We start from the raw sequence: 6,000 nt of genomic DNA, 5'->3' as shown, positions 1-6,000 counted from the left end.
CTCTCAGTCACTTAGCCTATGATATTTTCTTATGGCAGTGCCAGCAAAGTAATATAGTATATTCCCTGACCACAATGCAATCTCATTAGAAATCAGAAACAGAAAGAAACAGGAAAATCTCCAAACACTTGTAAACAACATGCAGTTGGTCCTCTCTATATATGAGTTCTGCTTCCATGGATTGAGCCAACTGCGAATTTAAAATATTTTAAGCCAGGCTCGGTGGCTCAGCCTGTAATCCCACGCCTTGGGAGGCTGAGGTGAGTGGATTGCCTGAGCCTGCGGATTCGAGACCCACCTGGGCAACTTGGTGAGACCTCATCTCTACAATAAATCAAAAAATGAGCCGGGTAGCGCACGCCTGTAGTTCCAGTTACCTGGAAGGCTGAGGCGGAAGGATCGCCGGAGCCCAGCAGGTCAAGGCTGTGGTGGCCGGGAGCGGCCACTGCACTCCAGTCTGGGCGACAGAGTGAGACTACAACTCAAAAAAATAAAATAAAATAAAATATTTTAAAAATTGAATGGTGGCATTTGTACTGAACATATACAGATTTATTTTTCTTGTCATCATCCAGCTTAACAGCTGTTCACATAGCATTTACATTGTATTAAGTATTACAAGAAATCTGGAGATGATTTAAAGTATACAGGAAGGTGTACCCAGGTTATATGCAAACACTACATCATTTTATATAAGGGATTTGAGCACCAGTGGATTTTGGTGTCTGTAGGGAGCCTTGGAACAATTCCCCACGGATACCATGGGACAACTATACTTCTCAATAATCCATGAATCAAAGAGGACAGACATCTCAAGGGAAAGCAAAAAATATGTTGAATTAAAAGAGGATGAAATACAATGTAGTCTACAAAATTTAGCTAAAGCAGTATTGAGAGGGAAATTTGTAACATAAATGCATGCATTGGTAAAAAGGAAAAAGAAAAAAACTTCAAATCAATAATTTAAGTTCCAGTAATTGAAGAACCTAGAGAAAGAAGAATAAAATAAATGGAAAGTGAGAATAAAGAAGAAAATAACAAAGAGCAGGAACAAATTTTTAAAATATAACTCCTGCTTTCAAAAAGGCTGTAGCTCATTTAGAGAGATAATATTTATTTACAACATAGAATGATGGAGAATCTATAAAGATAAAGAGGGGTCCCAGCCACTTTCATTTTTGGTCTCAATATATTAAGCATTAAAAACAGGGTTTTGGGTATTGTAGTATACTTTAAAATTTTGCATTTAGTAAATAAATCCTTAAAAGACAGAATTTTCAATAATTATATTACTCACAAAATAATAACATAATTTATAAGCATACAGATTTAGAGTATACTTCAAAAAAATCCAGTAATGGGGTACAAGTTAAACCTGTAAAATGAACATATTCTTCATCAAGTCTGTCTTGGTACATGTGACAATATCTATAGTTTCATTTAGAAATAATATCACAGGCTGCATTTGAGAATCTGCAGATCATAAAACATAAAATGAACCACTGATTATTCTAATTCACTATTTCTGTGGAAGACATCTCAACCCATAATAAGCCATTGAAGGTCACATATTTTTTCCTTTGTTGCTAATTGAGTATTTGCAAAAATGCATAGAGTAAAAAAAATCTACCGTGTGTAAGATTATCATAAAGCAGTATTCTGAAATTGCATCAGTCTTTTTGAGTATGACAGTCACGTCTGATACACAGGAAAATGTCAGTATCCCTGTGTTATGCAAATTGAGGAGATAAGCACTAAATTACCAGTACACATGTACAAAATGCAGGTTTTGCATGTGAAAACAGTTGCAAAAGTACACAGTGGTAGAACCTGACAGAATTGTCTTGAAGGGAAACCCAAGACTTCTCAGTGTGAAAACCAAGAATGTATATCCTCTACTGCCACTGTCTCATCTGCCATTGGTTATTTTGGAGACACGCAGTCCCCATGGAGACCACCTTTGACATTGGTTCTGTCTGTTGCAGACCACATGGGAATAAATTAAGTGAGTTCAGGTAAAAAATGCTATTGGATCAAAGGTCTGCCTCTGCAAATCTGTTGTCTTAGCCAAGTGCCCTCTTGCCTGACAAGGAGTATGGTTGCCCTGTACCACTCATATTCCAAGCTTAGAGGGTAAGTTTGCCTATTTCAAGCTAAAGTGAATACCAGGAGTTCTGTTTTTCTGCTCTAGCATGCTCAACTGCTGGATATAGGCCCTCTGCAGATGCAGTGGGAAGTTGATGTTTGGTCCATGGGGAGGAATCAAGGTGCAGGATATTGGGCCACTTGAGTCTTTGTTCAGTTGCCTATGAGTTTTGTCACCCTGAGCAAGTTATTTAACTTCTCTGTCTTAGTTTATTCATCTATCAAATCGGAATACTTCTCAACTTCTAGTTTATCTGAAAGATACAGTGAACTAACATATGGAAAAGTGCTTGATAGATATCAGGCCCTTAACAAATGTTAGTGATATTGATGATAGCTGTCAGTTTCAAGCAAGAACCAGAAGGGAAAATCAAAGAAAGTATCTTCCCGGTTTCTTGGCTTGAAAATGTGGGGAGGCCAGGTGCAGTAGCTCAAGCCTGTAATCCCACCACTTTGGGAGGCTGAGGTAATGGGACTGCCTGAGCCCATGGGTTTGAGAACAGCCTGGGCAACTTGGCGAGACCTCATCTCTACAATAAATCAAAAAATTAGCTGGGCATGGTAGTGTGCACCTATAGTTCCAGCCACTTGGAAGGCTGAGGCAGAAAGATCACCTAAGCCCAGCAGTTCAACACTGGAGTGGCTGTGAGCATGCCACTGCATGCCAGCCTGTGTAATGGAGTGAGACTTCAACTCAAAAAAAAAAAAAAAAGAAAATGTGGGGAAATAAAATGTTCACACTTGGGTGCTTTCAGAGTGCTTAAAATTGAATCTGGTATTACAAACAGCCCACCATCGATCCCTACAAATCCTAGTTGTGTTAGTATTCCCACTATACTTTTTCAGTACCAAGTTTTTCACCACTATGATGGGAAGCTTCTTACCTCACAACTAACTGCCCTAGAGATAAACAATAGTATTGCAATTTAACAGAGAAAAAACAGAATCTCTGAAAGGCTAGGAAATAGCAAAAACTTGAACCTTATTCTATCTTTATGCCAAAGCTCATCACCTCTCCTCCATACCATACTGACTTGTACTTTTTTTTTAATTATAAAGATGTGGGATACAATTCAGGGTTAGGTATACAAACATTAATCATGCAGGTACCCCTGGTGACTTGTACTTTAATACCCACCCTAATAATTCCCTGTAAGTAGCTCTAAATATCACTAATACCTAACATTTACCAAATATTTCTAACGTGCCAACCACATTCCTACATTAAATTAAATAATTCTTACAATAAATCTATGGGATAGATGCTGTTGTCATCCTCAAACACAAATATTGAAACAGAGACCTAAGAAGCGAGGCAACTTGCTCAGTGTCAAATGGCTGGTGAGTGTTGGGGCTCTAATTCAAATCTAGATAGCAAGATTTGTACCTGGTGCTCTTAACCAGTACATGAGATGTGTGTGTGCCAAATAATGACAAGATTCTCAACATGCATTCACCTCACAGAATTCTTTCCAGGGTGGTATAGCCAGGAATTACAAACTTCATCAGGAAAGCAAAGTGATTTGTCCAAGATCACATAGCAGCAAGACCAGAACTTAAATCAGGACTTTGTTGATACTAGGCATAGCAGATACAATTTATGGGGAGTCTGCAAGGTACCAGGCACTGAACTAGGTACTTGACATCATAGAACAGCTGCCAAGTAAGTGTCATTGTCTTCTTTTCAGATAATAAAACTGGAATCAATAGTTAAATCAATGACTTGAGGCCATATGACCAGGAAACCGGTCCTTCAGGATTTTAACCTATACCTTTCCATCTTCAAAGTCTATGTTCTTTCCCAATACCCCAGATTATTCCCCTGGATCTCAGTCTATTGTTCCATTCACTAGTCTATAATTTCTTGTTTTTAATCCTTCAAAATTTGTTTTCCAAGATCTTATTTCACAACTAGAGTTTGCACAAGAGTTTTCAAGATGTAACAAAAGCATTCCAAGAAACAATGATCTTTTCTATGACTTTTCCCTTTATCAAATTAAATCCATTATTGTTTCACAAAAATTATTATATCTACCCTCAGAGAAAAATACCCCCATAGACCTTGCAATTTTTTAAATGCTTATGAAGAGCCAAAATTGAAATTAGGTTTTTTTGAACTTGAAGTGGAATTATCTTACAGGAATGCAAACTCGATAAATATTTTGAATTAGAAGAAGCTGGAGCCGGGTGCAGTAGTTCATGCCTGTAATCCCAGCACTTTGGGAGGCTGAGGCAATAGGAGTGCCTGAACCCACAGGTTCGAGACCAGCCTGGGCAACATGGCGAGACCTTGTCTCTACAATAAAAAAAAAAAATTAGCTGGACATGGTGGCACACACCTGTAGTTCCAGCTACTTGGAAGACTGAAGCGGAAGGATGGCCTGAATCCAGTTCAAGGCTGCAGTGGCCACAAGCATGCCATTGCACTCCAGCCTGGGCAACAAAGTAAGACTCCAACTCAAAAAAAAAAAAAAGAAGGAACTGGAGAAATTACTCTCAATTCAAAAGATGAAAGAAAAGAATTCTAAATATTTGGTAACTTTTTATACTCTCACTATAAAATAGTAGTCTATTCTGGGCTCAAATTTACCTTTGAAATCATCTATACCAAATCTCATTTTATTTATTTAGGTTTGTTTATTCAGAAAAAGGATTATGAGAAACATGTAGTAAAAAGATAGACGAATGGAACATTTAAAGATTTAAACAAAAATAAGAACCATATAGAAGAAGGGGAGATAATTCCATTGGAAAACTAAAGAGAGATCATGATTGTACTTAGGTATCAGTTCCATTTGTGGCTTCTTGGCAGCAAGGGCAAAAATGGATGACGTTATTCATATATAATTTAGTTCATATTATGCAATAGTGTCATTAGCTAATATCTATATGAAAGGTTGAGGTAGTGCCCAGTACAAAGTAAGTTGCTTAATAAGTTCTTCTTCCTGCTTTCCCTTAAAGAAATTTCTTTTTCCTCATCTTTTACACAAATTTCAGATTAAGGGTAATATTCATTTGTAAAACAACATGGTTGTGAAATTATTTTTCTGCTGGGGGTTGTTCCTGGACATAGTTTTTTTTTTTATTAAATAAATAAATAACTCTTAGAAGGCAAAATTGACATAATGAGGGATAAACTCTAAATAACCTTAAATTTCTCAAAAGACTAGACTTAAAAGAGAGGACAGAAAGGAGAGAAAAAGGGAACGGAGGAAAGGGTAGGCGAAAGGAAATGTAATCATGGAAAATCTGCATTGAATCTATGAGCCTGCTTATAAACATTTAAGTAGATTAACTCAAAATCTCAAAATTCAACTGGCAGGATTTTTCCCTTAATCACTCGAGGCAACTTCTATGGTTTGAATGTTGGTGTCCCCTCTGAAATTTATGTTGAAACTTAATCCCCAATGCAACTGTTAAGAGGTGGGTGCTTTGGGGAGATGATTAAGTCATGAGGGCTTTGTGATTGAGTAATGAATGACATTAGTACCCTTATAAAAGGGCTTGAAGGAACTAGCGAGGCCCCTTTATCCCTTTCACCTTCCACCATGTGAGGACACAGCATCCATTCCTTGTGGAGGATGCAGCAACAAGGTGCCACCTTGGAAGCAGAGACTGGACCCTCACCAGACACCAATCCTGCTGGCACCTTGATTTTGGACTTTCCAGTCACCAAAATTGTGAGAAATAAGCTTCAGTTTTTATAAAGTACCCAGTCTCAGTCATTTTGTTATAGCAGCATGAATAAATTTAGATAAATTTTATGATTTAAGAAGATATGTATGGGTACCAAGTTGACAAAGAGTAGACTTTTTTTTTTTTAATTCAGGGTCTCACTGTCACCAAGGCTGGAGT

The sequence above is a fragment of the Carlito syrichta genome, unplaced genomic scaffold (assembly GCF_000164805.1).
Source record: "Carlito syrichta isolate Samal-C Ts95f unplaced genomic scaffold, Tarsius_syrichta-2.0.1 Scaffold315561, whole genome shotgun sequence".
Taxonomy (NCBI): Eukaryota; Metazoa; Chordata; class Mammalia; order Primates; family Tarsiidae; genus Carlito; species Carlito syrichta.
This window is presented reverse-complemented; position numbering follows the sequence as displayed.